Source organism: Hippocampus zosterae, chromosome 18, assembly GCF_025434085.1.
Source record: "Hippocampus zosterae strain Florida chromosome 18, ASM2543408v3, whole genome shotgun sequence".
In the NCBI taxonomy this organism is placed as follows: domain Eukaryota; kingdom Metazoa; phylum Chordata; class Actinopteri; order Syngnathiformes; family Syngnathidae; genus Hippocampus; species Hippocampus zosterae.
In genome coordinates, this window is record NC_067468.1 from 4887062 (window position 1) to 4905048 (window position 17987).

Below are 17987 nucleotides of genomic sequence, written 5' to 3' on the forward strand. Positions count from 1 at the left end.
CACTCCTGCACTAGTCCATCGTGACACACCAAGCCACGGTACATGTTCAGACAAACGTCAGGCTGAGAGACCACCCCCCCCCCAAAAAAAAAAAAAACATTGGTGAGATGTGATCGCCACAATTCAGAAAGGTTTCAACTTAAGAAGAAAGGAAGAAAGAAAGGATCAGTTCCCACTCACTAATGATGTGAATGTGAGTGCGAACGGTAACAGTCGTTTGTGGCCTGCAACTGACTGGCGACCAGTGCGGCGTGTAGTCTGCCTTCCGCCAGAAGTCAGCTGGGATCAGCTGCAGCAACTGCCCCTGACTCTCTTCAGGATAAACAGTATTGGAAATGGATGGATGGATATACTGTGGATTGTATATTGACTGGGGACAACTCCAGGGTGTTCCCTACCTCCCACTCAAAGTCAGAGGAGATAGGCTGGCCCACCACTCGAATGAGATCAACCGAGCAGAAGAATAGATGTGCCGCAATTCATTCATGTGTTGACAGCAAATAGAAATAAATTTGGGTATGATTCAACAGTCCATCCATCCATCCATTTTCCAATCCGCTTTATCCTCACGAGGGTCACGGTGGGTGCTGGAGCCTATCCCAGCGGTCTTTGGGCAGTAAGCGGGGGACACCCTGAACAGGTTGCTAGCCAATCGCAGGGCACATAGAGACGAACAACCATCCGCGCCCACATTCACACGTAGTGACAATTTAGAGTGTTCAATCAGCCATCCATGCATGTTTTTTGGAAAGTGGGAGGAAATCGGAGTACCCGGAGAAAACTCCACACAGGGAGGCCGTAGCTCGAATTGAACTGTGAGGCCTTGTGAGGTCGACGTGCTAACCACTCGACCACCTGGCTGCCTATTAGCAACAGTGATAGAAATAAATATAAACACTTTCAAGTCTGACTAACGTGGAGAAGGCTCGTTGCACACTGGCCACTCACAAAATTGGCATTAAAGCATGTAGTAACACAACTCTTCCAGTTTAGTATTTACTCCTTTTCAGCCAAGAAAGTGATTGTGCCACTGTTTGTTTGCTTGTCAAGCACACAAACATTTGCCAGTCTCGTCTTTACTGTTGTCATAAAATGTACAATAGTCGGCACCATCCAACGAAAAAGGACTTTGACCTTAGCATGAAAGTATTCGCTTAATTGTGCTAATTGCTTTCAACATTTGGACGACAGTGAGAAAAGGCAGGAAGGGTTGCGCCTGAAAGAAAATTCCCCAAATACAAAGATGAAGTAGTGCAGAAGCTTTCAAGTATGCGGGTGTATATTCTGCCAACATGTGAGTGTTGTTTTTGATGGTGCTTGACAGAAACAAACAAGGGATCGGATTTATTCCGAATGAGCGATGGAGAGCATCGATTTACCACAACAAGAGGCAGACACAACAAGACAATGCACTCAGGCCTCATTACTTTTTGAGCAGCTTTGAGTTCCCCGGCTTAAAAAGGCCACAGACTTAATAATTTCTTTGCCAAAGTTCTGTGTTAACTCAAAGCTTCCTCTAAAAACATCCCGCTACGGATCCACTCAACTAAATCTTCCCGTTGATCGACTCAATTTTACCCTCTTTTCAAATGATGTCCAGTAGAAGATCACATGAGCGGGACTGCTTTGATGACATGTAGTTTAATACACTGGCAGCCCGGTGGACGGGTTGTTAGAGCGCCGACCTCACAGTGCAGATGTGCAGGGTTTGATTCCGGCTTTCCTATGTGGTGTTTGCATGTTCTCCCCGTGCATGCGTGGGTTCTCTCCCGGTACTCCGGTTTCCTCCCGCATTCCAAAAACATGAATGGCAACCTGCGATGGGCTGGCAACCGGTTCAGGGTGTCACCCGAAGACAGCTGGGAGAGGCTCCAGCATGCCCCCGCGACCCTTGTGAGGATAAAGCGGATCAGAAAATGTTTAATACACAGTAGGAGTCTGTTGTTGGAAATGTCACGACGATACATGAAATGCTTGCATTGACCTGATATGAAAAAGGACATTTTGCTGTGCAAAAGTGTGATTCATCGGAGTCTATGTTGAAACATTGCCCAGATAAAGCAAACATATCGATGAGTATCATATATTATCGTACAAAAGATATTTTCAGCAAATTTGTTATTTCTTTTAAATGTGTATCAAACTGGTTGCTTGCCCTTCCCATTAATCAGTCAGTGCCCACAAAGTACAAACAAAATCTCTCATTTCCATAACTGTCAACCTCGGCTAATAGCTGCCCTGATAAATGATTACGATTCCCCTTATCTTCTGCTTGGCTCTCGACGAAGGCGGACGCTTTTTTGCACAGCTCCTGCCCCCACCCCGCAACCTCTCTATGCTCGCCACTTAGTCTTTGTGCTGTCTTTGTCTAACTTTTTAACTAGCCTCCTACCGTATTTTCATCCGAAGAACTAACCATGGAATTAATTGGCCTGTCTCTCAATGCAATCGACAACATTTTTTCGATGGAAAGAGCAGGCAGTGGGGAGCCTGCTCAGCATATTTGCTGCCGGATACGTCTTTGTGAGATCGGTTCACTTTTTTTTTCCCGTATAAAAGTTGGGATACGCCGTACATGATTTGAAATGATTAAAAAACATATAAAATAATGTGAAAACGTACAAGTTGACAGGTATGCATTTGCCAAAAGTCTGGTGACCCCTGCACGGCTTTTTAATATCAAAGGTTTCAAGAGAAGTTGTAAAAATTTATTTAATTAATAATTTATTTTAATCCAAGTCGTAGCATGTATTTAAAAAAAATGAATTTATTTATTTTTACAACAAGCCTCGAGAGTACAGCATAATGCCTTCACATTTGATTTCCACAAAGCAGTAATTGCCATGCATAATGCAATGCCATAAGTGTGGAAACAACCTCACAGGCTTTGGGTTATGCTAAATGAATTTGAAGATGAAGCGACTCAGACAAACTGTTTGTGACTTTTTCCTGTTCTGTAATGACTCAATAGTAAATGGGATTAAAACATGGAATAATATTTAAAAAATGTTCTTTTTTTATACCTGCATATGAATACATACCTACTGTATGTATAATTTTTTTAACCTACAAATAAAGACAAACAACATTCTGTCTCCTCCGAAACATCAAAGGCGGAGTTAGTCTTCTAACTCCAATTTGCATTGATACGTGAATAAATGAAATGAAACATATATTTTCAGTCGCTGATGGTGTAGTGGTACACGCGCTTGCCTTGCTGGGATATTTGTCAATATTTCTGTATTGTCATTACTCAGCTTAGTTTGACACCACTAAACACCACCGTGAAGATTTTCCATTTCGAGCCCTAAATGTCATCTCATTCCCCCTCTAATGGGCATGATTTAATTCTAAGATCACGACGGAGGACATTTGTTCCCATTTACATCTTGGCTCTTTGTGAGAGTCATTAATCTACCTGTGCCTTCTACTTATTGGTTCTCTGGTTGCGTTAATTTCTCAGAGCTCTACGTTCATCGCCGGGTATGAGAAAGCTGACAGTAACTGGCCTCCTCCTTTGAGATGCAAATAAACAGTGGCTGCTTTCTCTCGGGAACAGACAGCTGTATTCACAAGGATATTCACGGGTGCCGAAGGACGGGCTCACAGCAGCAAATTAAACCTATTGAGTTTATTTAACATACAATAGTCTCCGAATAAACATGCGGCCATGTAACTGCTAATCAAATTTCTCTAGCTGAGCCGTCCCCTCAAGCCATTTATCATTTCCTCACCTAAGGCAAGACGCACAACCTTCTCCTGTTGCTATGGCATTCAAACAAACACCTCTCAGTAGTCGAATCGAAATTGTTGTCCAACTGCATGTTTATTTTACTGTGGGAGAAAGAGGAACAATGTTTTGCATGGAGGTTGCATTTTGAGATTTAGTCCGCAGGCGACTTTTGCAAAACAAACAAACAAACAAACAAACACATACATAAATAAAAGAGTATGAATAAACATTCACTAAAGGATCAAGATTTTATAGGTCCTGAACTAGCTAAGTGGACGGACCAACGGGGAAGACATTGGATACTTTTGAAGCAGCCACCAGGGAGAGACGGTGATGACAGTGCATGTGTGTGTGTGTGTGTGTGTGCGTGTGTGTGTGTGTGTGTGTGCGTGCGTGTGTGTGTGTGTGTGCGTGCGTGTGTGTGTGAGTGTGGGTGTGTGTGTGTGTGTGTGTGTGTGTGTGTGTGCAGAGAGAAATGGGAGGCCATCACTTACCAAGCCAGTGGGGGAATTAAAGATTATGAGATGCAGGCTCAAAATGAAAATGTACTCTCGAGTTTTGATACCCGCTTTTTTTTTTTGTTTGTTTTATCTGCATCTGGTCACTACTTGCCCACCGATGCACGTGCAACGGCAACGGCAAAAAGTGAAAATCCATTTATGGAGCCGCACTTTTGCTACTACTACTTCTGTAATGAAATGTAATACTTTCCTATTTTTCCTTTGATACCCTGTACAAAGTAAATTGTGTTTTTTTTCTTCTTTTTTTGTGAATGTTATATTGACTATGACATGTGGACTTTTCACAGGGACAGTTTTATGCATGTGATTGTTATTTCTGCTTAGTGACTGAAATAAACTAATTCTGTACATTTGATGGAAATGACTTAATTACATCAGCACTTCCACGAAGAAAAGAAAAAGGGATGAAGAATTTCACTATTATTTCCAGTTTGAATAAAAACCAAGAGAGGAGAGCATCTTTTGTTTGAACCCACCTATTTTGTACCAAATAATAGCTTGAAAGTTGAAACTGACTGCTGACGCCCTTGCATTATGAACTTTTGGGTTTTTAGCTGACAAAAGGAGTTCTTCTATATCTAACTGACCTATGCGGTTTGTAATTGCCTTACTCTACATGGTCGTTTTTTTCGGCAAAAAACGCCTTACTATACTGTCGTTTTTTTTCGGCCTAAAAACGCCTTACTATACATGTCGGTTTTTTCGGCCTAAAAACACCTTACTATACTATGTCGTTTTTTCCGGCTTAAAAACACCTCACGATACAATGTCGGTTTTTTCTGTCTAAAAACTCCTTACTATACGATGTCGTTTTTTTCGGGCTAAACACGCCTTACTATACAATGTCGTTTTTTTTGGGCTAAACACGCCTTACTATACTATGTGGTTTTTTTCGGCCTAAAAACTTCTTACTATACATGGTCGATTTTTTCAGCAAAAAATGCCTCACTATGCCGTTTTTTGCTGAAAAAAAAAACGCCATAGTAACCTTTTTGGTCGTTTTCTTCGGCAAAAAAATGCCTTACTATACATGGTCATTTTTTCGGCAAACATTTTCATCCAAAACCCCTTTATATATGGTCATTTTTTTTGGGCGGAAAACGTCTTACCATACAAAAAACGACTTCAATAAGCCTTACTTATCATGTTGGTCGAAGAAAGAATGGATATGGTTGCAAACACTGGGAATTAAACACCTGACTGCTGGATTTGGGACTAAAGCTTTCTACCACTGAGTTAACTCACCACAATGAGCCTTTGGATTGTTTTGTGTTTTTCCTCAAATAAGTTGTATATGGTGGTTAAACTTTGTTGCAACAACCAGCGCTCGAACACTTAACCTCTGGTGAGACACTATATCCCTCTACCACTGAGCCAAAGCACCACATAGAACAGTGGAGTTGTGTTTTTTTATTAATCATGGTTGTTTCTTTCGGGGAACCATTACGATGCAATGTTGTTTTTTTTTCTGCTAAGAATGCCTTACTATACATGTCATTTTTTTTGGCTAAAAACGCCTTACTATACATGGTCATTTTTTTCGGTCAAAAACGCCTGACTATACATGGTCGTTTTTTTTTCGGTCAAAAACTCTTTACTATACATGAGGAACTATGTTGAAGCGAGGGAAGGCCATCACCCAGTCTAATCGAAAACTAGCGCTTTTGCCACCATCTCCTCGCATCATTCGACAATTTGATAATATTTCGAGGGATGCCAATGAGTCACAGATTGTTGCGATTCATGGCAGGGCTCCGTCCTCAGCCCACACTAATAGTAATGCATTTGCAGTGGACTTGCCTTTGATTTATCACTGCAGGGGCTTGTGACATATTTTGTGGGTTGATGTTTTATTTTTCCCCCAGCTCATGTCATATACCAAATACATTTATTTACAATACATGGAGTGCTTGTATGTAACACGGAGGTAACTGGGAGAACGGGTTACTAGGAGGCTTGTTTGATTGACCCCCCCCCCCCCAATCAGCAAATAAAGAATTTATGTGATAAGTGCAGTGCATTGGGTTGTATTGAGATTACCAGTGCGAAAAATGATTCCAGAAGTTTCTATAGTGCAGAGTGAAGACTTTCTCCAAGGATGGAGTATGTGTGCTTTGAGTATCTAATAGAGTTATCAAATCAGTCACAGCTGAGATCACATACTTTCTCCCTGGAGAACCAGCCAAAGACATGAGTCATTTTGGTTCAAGAACAACGCAGCTCCATTGACTGACTTTGTCTTAATTGCATTTCTCGTTTAAAGAAATTAGCATAATGCCGACAGGAACAAATGGCCAACTTCTTCGAGGTGCCATGCAGTATTTCATCCAACATGAAACCAAATGTCCAGTTAATTAAAATTAAGTTTTGAAGTTTATTGAAAACCATGTGGGCGGCCCGGTAGTCCAGTGGTTAGCACGTCGGCTTCAGAGTGCAGAGGTACCGGGTTCGATTCCAGCTCCGGCCTCCCTGTGTGGAGTTTGCATGTTCTCCCCGGGGCCTGCGTGGGTTTTCTCCGGGTGCTCCGGTTTCCTCCCACATTCCAAAAATATGCATGGCAGGCTGATTGAACACTCTAAATTGTCCCTAGGTGTGACTGTGAGTGCGAATGGTTGTTCGTTTCTGTGTGCCCTGCGATTGGCTGGCGACCGATTCAGGGTGTCCCCTGCCTACTGCCCGGAGACGGCTGGGATGGGCTCCAGCACCCCCCGCGACCCTAGTGAGGATCAAGCGGTACGGAAGATGAATGAATGAATGAATGAAAACCATGTTGTTCTCTGTCATGAATTTTTGCCAAATGAATATCGATGGAAGAAAACTGTCGGCGAAGTAAGTTAAGTGCATTATGAATAAGTGAGGTTTTACAATGCTCACTTTGCTTTAAAAAGACTTACATAACGGTAACGAAAAGGAAAATAAAAGCCATCAAAGCCATACAACTACATGAATTATAGGCAAAGCTAAATTGTACTACGAGACAGATGATCAGTTTCAACTGACCGTGCTAATTGTGCCGCTAGATTCCTTAGGGCAACCACCATGTTCTGTTTCTGCCTGCTGGTGATGCCATGGTCCTTGTTAGATGTTACTTGATTGCTGTTCATATGCATGCCTGCGTTGTGATCCATCCTTCAGAAGCCAAGCCTGCTACATGCATGAATGACCTGAAAATGAGATCTTGCTACATGTGTATCAAACAACACAGTAGAAGCATGACATTCTGATCTAGAGGCAACAATGGGGATATTGTCTCCATTCATCGCTTCATAATTTAAAAACCGACTCAAAGCTTAATCAAGGCCACTGGTGTGGTATCAAATTCAAGCCCCAGGCCCCCCTTAACCGTCACTCTGGCTCGCCACAATACTGTATTTTGCGTGGCCCAACTAAAGCAAGTCAAGTGTGCCCGGTTCATGATTATTATGAAATCGATTTGGTCGTCTCAGTTTGTCAGAAAATCTCTCCCCAAATTGCTATTTTCACTTTAACCTGTTTGACACCTTTATCCTAAAATATTTGCTTGCCACATGAGGACACAGGAGCAGACATGACACGGAGGTTGAAGAGTAAACGTCTTTATCCATGAAAATACAAAGTGACTACGGCGAGCAAGGCTGAAAACCTTTCACTGAGTTTTTCAAGTTTATATAGTGTGAGATATCAAGCCTATATGATAGTAAAGATGTAAACATAAAGGAGCCACAGCAACTGCATAGCAACTAACACAACAAACACTCACAAATATCGATACTGTTTACGCTATAACAACAATCAAAAGCGGGAAGTGAAAAGGATGTGGCTCCTGATGAAAATTAGTTTGCCACTCCTGCTTTAGAGCAGTGGTGCCATCCCATTTTTTTTCCGCCAGGTACTTGCTCACAGTAGTTCAGATTTTTCGCAGAGCAGCAACCACGCAAATTCCTGTGATGGAGCAGCACAAAAAAAACAAACAGACAACTGTAAAATGGCTGAAATGGCTGCAATTTTACAGATAACCGGTACATGCTTGTTTTGAAAATGAAAGGGTGGTCAATGACTCTGCCAGTCGGATGAAAGACAAATCTTTTTAACTGTTTAATATACACCAATTTTTTCTCTTCAGCATGCGTCTCGGAGCAAAACTGTGGCCTGCTGTCTGTGAGAGGATGTCACGCAAGCAACGGCACTCTACGTGTGTGGCACACCTGTGTCCATTGGGGCACAACAAAAATCAGCAGGAAGCCAACCGGCAACAGTCATCAAACATCGTCACAACACTGTCTTTTAATGAGAACAGTCACTTTGTCTGAGGATATGCTCGGAGACACAGCGAGCAGGGACTGTTGGCAGAATGACTACTACTCGGGTCTTTACTGACTGCATGGGTTGCTGTGGTCACGACTTTGGTGGCCATTACATCCGCTAGCTGTTGATATTTGCAATCTGAGACATTTCTGGCCACATAATGGTTTTCTATGGTGATCCGGAATGGACTTGTGACTCGTTAATGTTGATCGGAGTTTGTAAGGTAAATGGATACGGTTGTAAATAGGTCACAATGCCATCGATGCAACGCATTTGTACTTTTACGCTGAAAACAGCCTAGTCATAGTTGAATGGGTAATTTTGCCGCCGCCTGATGTTGACCTCCTCATCTCATTCAGTTTCATATTCCAAGGCTGCTGCAGGCTTTTCATAGCTGAAAAAACTATTGTACATCATGCTACAAAGTACATGATGTACTAAATTGTCCCTCGGTGTGAGTGTGGGTGTGGATGGTTGTTCGTCTCTGTGTGCCCTGCGATTGGCTGGCAACTGATTCAGGGTGTCCCCCGCCTACTGCCCGAAGACGGCTGGGATAGGCTCCAGCACCCCCCGCGACCCTAGTGAGGATCAAGCGGATCGGAAAATGGATGGATGGATGGAACAAAAGAGCAGAAGTTTGCGATACCCTTTCCAAGTTGATTTATGAAACAGAGGCAAAAAGCTTTCCCCCCCCATGAATTTGTGCAAAACAATAATGTGAAACAACCCATCTGGTTATAATCCCAAAGAAGTTTCAAATAATTTCTATTGTTACCATCAACGAAATGTATCAAACCACCCGTGAATGTTCCATGATGTTAATCTCGCCGAGGGTTACCTTGGACTATAAAACAACTTTAAATTGACCTTTTCTTGTCCTCCAAAGAGTCTGCTCATCCAAATTAATTGTATATTTTCTATTACTGTGATGGAAGCGATTCATTGCTCTGAATGATGGCGTTCCATTAATTAAGGTTTTATATTACTCCACTGGAAATTTATCCGAGGAGGCTGCCGCATTTGATTGTGTCATTAGATCTTTGTCTTAAGACACGCTGCAGATGGCGAATAGGCCGTGCGACTGTAAACAAATTACGCCCCGCGATCGCTCGTCTTGCCATTTTGATGTAAGTGCCGCGACATCTGCTCTGCTAATCAGCCCTTGCATGTGGCAAATGTGTTGCTCAATGCTGGTAGTTTTCAGTTTAAAAAAACAGAAGAGCGAAAATAGTTTTCTGCTGTTTATTCTGGCAATAACATTGACTGTAAATATAAAACATTCTTTATTATGTTTTGGTTGTTGTTGTCTCATTCTTAGTTTCCATTATTGAAAAACAACCTTGAGTTTGTGAAAGCTGTAACGTGTATTATTCATGTATTGTATTGTATTGTATTGTATTGTATTGTATTGTATTGTATTGTATTTTTTGACAACGTGAAAATAAACACACGCAAAAAAATAAAGATGACATGAATAAAAAACATCCACGGTGGCCTTCTTCTTCAGTTTCTAATCAGAAAACGGCTCATGCTTTTCTCTCGCACAGTGCAGGGGTGTTCAAAGAACGGTACTGATGCACACTTTGTTATGCTTCAGACAAACCATTATCACCATCTCACTTTTCGTGGCGCAGTCGACACAATGGCATGCGCACAAAAAAAAAAAAACCCCGAAGGAAATTGGACTGAGATAAGAGGAGGGACTTGTACAAGTACCTGGGCGGTCCCCTCAACTACTGAATTACAAACACACAGGCTACTTGGACGTATCATTGTTGTGTATGTGTATATGTTGTGAAAACACTATATAAATCAGGATGTATTATATTAGATCACAAAACCGAGATAGCAGATCTGTATTATCACATGTACAACAACTCCCACCAATGCTGGATACCCTCTCTCCACATTCAGTGACAGAGACCCCAAATTAGAGAAGGCGAAGTGAACCGCAGGCCCTTCCTCCATGCTGTTGCCAGACTTGCAGCGGAAACAAATAACTCGTGACCAAGAGGTTAAACAATTCGACATCTCAAAAGCGGGATTTTTATACCTTCCTACATACAAATGATTCCATCAATAAATATAGTGCAGAGAGAAAGAACCACAGCGGTCAAACAAAGATAGAGATCCCAATGAGGTGTGTGTGTGTGTGTGTGTGTGTGTGTGTGTGTGTGTGTGTGTGTGTGTGTGTGTGTGTGTGTGTGTGTGTGTGTGTGACTAGTTGTTCCCAAGCACACAGACTGGAGTCACTTATTGTTAACTGTATTCTTATTTAATCAACTTTTGCAATTGCCAATTAAAAGGTACGCAATATCCACTTAAACAATATCAAACAATTAAATTCTTCAGTATAGAATTTACAACCAACACCTCTGTCAATAGACTCAATGAAACTAGATGTTGTATAACTACCTCGATCCAGCTCCGGCCTTCCTGTGTAGAGTTTGCATGTTCTTCCCGTGCCTGCGTGGGTTTTCTCCGGGTACTCTGGTTTCCTCCCACATTTCAAAAACACGAGTGGCAGGCTGATTGAACACTCTAAATTATCCCTAGGTGTGACTGTGAGCACAGATGTTTGTTCCTCGATGTGTGTCCTGCGATTGGCTGGCAACCAGTTCAGGGTGTACCCCGCCTACAACCCGAAGACAGCTGGGATAAGCTCAAGCACACCCCACCACCCTCGTGCGAATAAAGTGGTTGACATATGTGATGGAACACACCTTGTTAAGATAAGATAAGATAAGATAAGATATCCTTTATTTGTCCCACAATGGGGAAATTTACAGCCTCCAGCAGCAAGAATGTATGTAGAAAGAAGAAGAGAAAAAAAAAAACAACAACAAACATCTTTCAATTAAATAAATAAATAAATTCAATTAAATATGAGCACAAATGGATAAATCGCATGGATGGATTCTCCAACTAACAACCCGTGTGGTGAGCATTCATTGATTTATGTGTAGTCGTCATTCTCCCATCCCTTCATTTCATTTGAGCAATTGGAGAAGAGTGAGCAGCAACTGACAAGGACAACTGAGAACAATGGCCATAAGCAGTAGGCTAAAGCAAAGATGAATTCTTAGTGTCTTCCCCATATGCTTGTAGTTGTCAGAAGCCGCTTACCTCTCAGGACTATCGGCAAAGTCCTGGCCGACTCTCCGTTCAAAGGTTTCAAACAGCCTTTATCCCTCGCCCGCTCTTTTGCTAAGACTCACATCTGCTCGATATTGAACCCTGCATGATATACTTGCAATGGACTCTGTGTTTACGTCGAGTTGCTTGAAGGGTCTGGTCCACCGCTGATTCTATTATTGCTGGGGTTTTTTTCATTTCATAATCGCCTGTTAAAATGTAGAATATGTATTGCTACGTCGGTTTTATGCTACATGCTGCTCTCGGAAAAATAATAATGAGCTAATCCCCTGCTGAATTTTTAACTTTGCCCACTGACAAAGAAATGAAGGCTTTACATTTCATGGTTAATTATTTCTTATTGGAACAGATGATCAGTGAAGAAAAAAACAGGCCTATAAAATGTGCATTTTATTGAGTGAAATAAGTATTTGACCGAAGAGCAAAGCCATGAATTAAGGTTTATAAAAGGCAAACAAAATAGACTATCCAAAAAATCGAGGAGCTGATGCTCATCCATGTAGTCGAATCATGGCTCCACGGGTAATTCAGAGTTCCTCTTGATTTTTGAACTTTTTGAACAAAATGTTCCTGTACTCAATTGCATAAGGCTTGAATGTTTTGTTGAATGTTCTTTGGCCAAATTCAGTTTTAAGTGCTTTCATATTGAGCGTCCTTGTTCTGCTTATCATGCTTTCATTGGTAAGAGAAAAAAAAATAGGGGAAAGTCATTCACTTTTTTTTCAACCCTTTCAGATATCAGGTAAGCCCCCACCCCTCAGTCCCAAGAGAGACAAAAAAATCCCGGAACCGTGCCTGGCTCTGAAACTACAGACTGGGTCATATTTACAGAGGAGACTGACTTGGAAGGTCTACACATCAGATGCGCTCTCCTACATCAACTTCTGCACTCAGAGCGTGACAAAGACAATCAAAGACTTCCGGAACCAGAAACTGCAGCTCAACAGCGAGGAGGATGGAGGAGGAGGAGGAGGAGGAGGAGGAGGAAGATTTCTTTGAGTCAGGAAACACTCGCTATATATATATTTATGCAGGAATATCTAAGTAAAATGCAAGCTATGTTTCAACAAATGACTTTCTATGTCATGTTCCTGATAAAACCCGAGAAGATTCTAAATCTTTACAAACGCCATTGTTGCTTCTCTCTCTGAATCCAAACCGTGAGCCGCACTGTGCTCATGAGTGCAACCTAGCAACCAGATTCGTAGCTTATGACTTTGCGTCCGGGCGCTTTAGTGGTTAGAGCGTCGACTGCACTATGCTGAGGTGCAGGGTTCAGTTCCGGCTCCTGCCTTCCTGTGTGGAGTTTGCATGTTCTTCCCATGCCCGTGTGGGTTTCCTCCGGGTACTCCGGTTTCTTCCCACATTCCAAAAACATGCATGGCAGGCTGATTGGACACTCTAAATTGTCCCAAGGTGTGAGTGTGAGCGTGGATGGTTGTCCGTTTCTGTGCGCCCTGTGATTGGCCGGCAACCGGTTCAGGGTGTCTCCTGCCTACTGCCTGAAGACAGCAGGGATAGTTTCCGGCACCCCCTGCGATCCTTGTGTGGGTAAGCAGATCAGAAAATGGATGGATGGACTTTGTGCCCTGAGTCAAACACCGAGTGAGAAGCAAACAGAAGCGAACAAGATGCATGTCATTTTTTGTTACCGGTACATTGAATGTGTTCGAAATGTATGCCATTTCCAAGCTTTTTCTGACTTGCTTCCCTTTTATTTTCGAGAAAGCTCTAAGCGTCATTATGCTTGCTTTTCCACTTTACAGCTCCGGCTTGCCTTTGCTCCCTATTATTTGGGTACTAAAAAGAGCACAGCAGGTAACTGTGGGAAAAATGCCGCATTGAACACGTCAGTCAAAGCAATGGGCTTGAAAAGAATAAGACATATCAATGGAGGAAAACGGCAGGCCCATTTTTATGTTTTGGGATGCGGCTTTTGGTACCAAGACTCAGCATTTATCTGACAGGAGACTGAAGACAGCATGAGGATCGAACATTGCAGAAAAGTGGAGAATGTGGTATACAATGCGTGTCCAGATGTAGTTTGTGATATGACCCATTTGGAATTAAATGAGCACATGCTGACCAGGTGCGGGAAACAGTTTCTCATAGTACTTTTTTGTCAATGAAAAGTGCAACAGCATTGAGCAGAGCCAAGCTGGAGTACTGCGCAATGAAAAATTAACAATATTTTGCCAACATCAACCTGGACCTGGCTGTGTTGTGAGCGGGTATTCAAAACACCTTCAGCAGTGGAGCGCAAGTGAGGGGACAGCCGGGGAGCATGCAGTTGTTTCAAGCAATTGGGGAATGAGCTATTGGTTGCGCCTGCCCCCGAGCCCGAGCACCTGGTTGTAATAATTAATCATTTCAGCACAGACCTGAAACATTGGTAAACAATATCAGGCCTGTTTTAAATGTCGCCCTCTTCCAACAGACCTGATTCGCTTGATCAGGATCGTGATCAGGCTTCTCAGGGTTTGCTTATGAGCATATCATTTGAATCAGGGAAAACCCCGTTGGCAACAAAATGCCTGTACTGGTTCAAAGCTGAATTTGCTCCCAAAATTCATGCAAAGGCTCATGCAGCGTAGGAATTAGGTGGCACTGAGAAGAGTCCCAGTCTATGTGCTAACCCGGGCGTCGGCAACCCACGGCTCCAGAGGTGCATGCGGCTCTTTAGCGCCGCCCGAGTTGCTTCCTGGAGCTTTTTCAAAAATGTTTCAAAATGGAAAAAGACGGATGGAAAAATGTTTTGTTGTTTTAATATGGTTTCTGTTGGAGGAAAAACATGACACAAGCATTCTTAACGTTTTCCAATGCTGTAAAAATGTGTATAATAAATGTTAACCTTTTTGTCAATGAAGATTTGCGTCATGGGACACATTTCTATTAGCAGAGTGGGATGCCAGGCAGGTGGCTGTTGAGAAACCCCCCCCCCCCAACCCCCCCCCCAAAAAAAACAGCATTTCATGTACAATTCACCGACAGTACTGACAAAGAATGAGAATGTGGAGCGGTGAAAGAAGCATTTTAAAACGGTACACATGAGCTACGAGAGTGAACACGCTGCAAAAGTGCGCCCCATGCCTCCGCGTCAGGTCTCAAGGAAGGTAGGTAGGCATGCGTTGGTAAGTGCATGCGGTAATGGGTCGATCGTGGTAGGTTGGTTGATCGAAAAGTAGATGTCAAAAAAGGTTGGATGCATTGCATGGAAAACAAACTTTGAATCATGGTGTATTTGTAGCCAACGTCGTCATTTTGATAGTAGGCTAATATAGCTCACATAGATACATAGAACATTTGCTTCCTTCGTTATAAGGCCTTTATTTATTTATTTATTTTTGCAGCGAGATAGCCATGAAATTCATTATGCAGGAACACGGTTTGCATTAAGGCCAGTCGGTTTTGAGCCCCCTTCCTCAAACAGATTTTGAATTGAGACGAGAAAGTCTCAACAGTCAAACAGACAGAAAATGACCTGCACAATATAAGAATAAGATGGACAATTTTAAATAGGGTGTTATTTTGAAATTCAGGCCACTAAATGTAGGACCCTAATCAGAGGATATAATCTACGGCGATAAGGGGAAAAGAGAGTCTTCGGTTTCAATGCAAAGATATCAAAATCAAATATTCTTCCCTCTACCCATGACCAGTGAATGAACTGATGGTTAAACAAAAAAAAAAACCTAATCTCGCACTGTTTGGTATACAAGAGCAAATCCAAAGTCATCTATCTGAAGTCTGTTGGAAAGATGAGGAAAAGCATCCTCTCTCATCTTTCCCCTCCCGAGACACTCTGTCTTCACGCGTTCAAACACACTCACACACACACACACACACACACACACACACACACACACACACACACACACACACACACACACGCACACACACACACACTCACACATGCACACACACACACACACACACACACACACACACACAAACACGCATACACACACGCACACACACAAAGATTCTATTAAGATTAACCTGCACAAAATTGTACAAATTGAAAAATGGAGACAAATAAAGTACACTAAGCTAGAGGTTCACTTTTTTTTTATCAGTTTGCACAAAGAAAGTCCCTGATTCGCTATCTTGAACACACCTGCAGACAGTTCTACACGTTCACGCAAACAAAAGCTGAAACACATGAAGTCTCATGATCTTGCAAAAACACTCAGCCCACCACGGCGCTTAGGAATGTAAAAATAGTCATTTCATTTTCGATTAATGAAGGTTTAATCCTGGCAATAGTTTCAGCCTAGAAGCAAGGAAGTAGTTTACAATATTTTTCCCCTCTGAGAATGTATAAAAAAAAGTTGTATCAACGTGGAAATTACTGTTTAGAGATTCCACCGTAGAGAGGATGTATAATTTAGAACAACCTCCATTAAGAGTATACTGTATGTAACATAACTTATTCAGTGTTTGTTTGTCTCAGTTGGTTCTCGGCAGAGAATCAATGAATGTTCAAACCCTTGATTGAGTAGGAAGTTTCTTTCGGATGAACGAAACTGTTTCACACGTGATTTTTTTTTTTCCTCTTGAGCCACGACACTGACATTGCTTTTCTCACGTCATGCAACAGTGGACTTCCCATGTCTTCAAAATCTTCCTAAGCCACAGGAACCCCGACATCTGCCAATGCGTCCTGCGTCCCGGGATAATTGTCAGGCAGTAATGGAATGTAACAGCAGGAGTGATGTGATAACGAAAGATGGCTGCCAACTTGATACTTTTACCATTTGCGATTCACCGCACAATGCCGGGTTGTCCTAGATACGACAGAAAGTTTTTAACTTGTAGACAACAAACCCACACACAGATGCTTGCCATTGTCATCATCATCATCATCACGCTTTCAATAATGCAGGCATTTTCTTGAGAGGAATTATTTGTCTTTGTAAAGGTTACTAATGTATGTTCACCACCGCTGTGAGTGCATTCATCCTTTTCTGGGAGGCTCAAGCACTTGTTCTATTACATATTTTACACTCTTGAATCCGCTGCTCGTTTTTTTTTTTTTTAAGAAAAGTCTTAGCATGATAAATGAAACGTTCTTTAACAGCAGAATTGTTCTCACCTGCGAGTAGAATATATTTCCCAACTGCTTGCACCGCCCTAATTAGCGATGGTAAACCCCTGCAATCATGAACTTTGAGATCCGCAAAGTCCAGTTCACTTCCTGTTCACACGACCGCTTCAACTGCCCCCCCCCCCTGAAAAAAGGAATAAATGGATACTTTTCTGTTCCACAAAATGGCCATGGGCGGCTCAAAGCAGCAGTGTATTGAGTCGCTCCAAGTTGCTATCTACTGTATGTAATATCTTTTCTCCTCATGTAATGCCGGGGGGCTTCATACAGTATTAGTAACAGCCGTCTGCGTATTGCCTTGCAGAGTAAACAGCCCAGTATGAGTCTCAAAATGATTGAAGAAAATTAAACCATCTGATATCCATTGTTGTGTTCAAATGTGCACATAGCCATACAAATTATGGCTTTTAGGTCACAAATACAAGCGACAGGGGACCTGAGCTGGATTGCACAGTACACATAAATCAAGAGCACAATCTTGAAAGTTGGACTTCCTGAAAGTAATTTCAACCTTTATCTGAATGGGCTGTCATGTATGGCACAGACAAATGTGAAATGTGAAAATTGTAAAACGGGATATTGTAGAAAGTTCCAGACAAACAGTACTTCGACTGCGGTTTCATTACCAAAAAAAAAAAAAAAAACCTCAAACATTTTTATCCATCCATTTTCTGATCTGCTTATCCTCACAGGGGTCGTGGGGCATGCTGGAGCTCATCCCAGCTTTTTTCGGGGGTGGGGGGGGGAATAACCTGAACCGGTCGCCAGCTAATCGCAGGGCACACAGAAACGAACAACCATCTGCGCTCACACTCACACCTAGGGACAATTTCGAGTGTTCAATCAGCCTGCCACATATGTTTTTAGAAAGTGGGAGGAAACCAAAGTACCCTGAGAAAATCCAAGCACGCCCGGGGAGAACATGCAAACTCCACACAGGAAGGCCGGAGGTGGGATCGAACTCACGACCTCTGCACTGTGAGGTCAACGCGCCAACCACTCGCCAAAGATTACGTGTGCAGTTAATTAAATAAAAAACAAAGAAATCCTCTTTTAGCCAAACAAAATGGCACCACACACATCGTTGTGGTACGTGCGAAAGCTTAAATCGCTGTTAAATTTCACATTTTTGCCAACAAAGCCGTTTGGGTTTAAACCCAAACATATGTGATTGCACTCGGCTGCA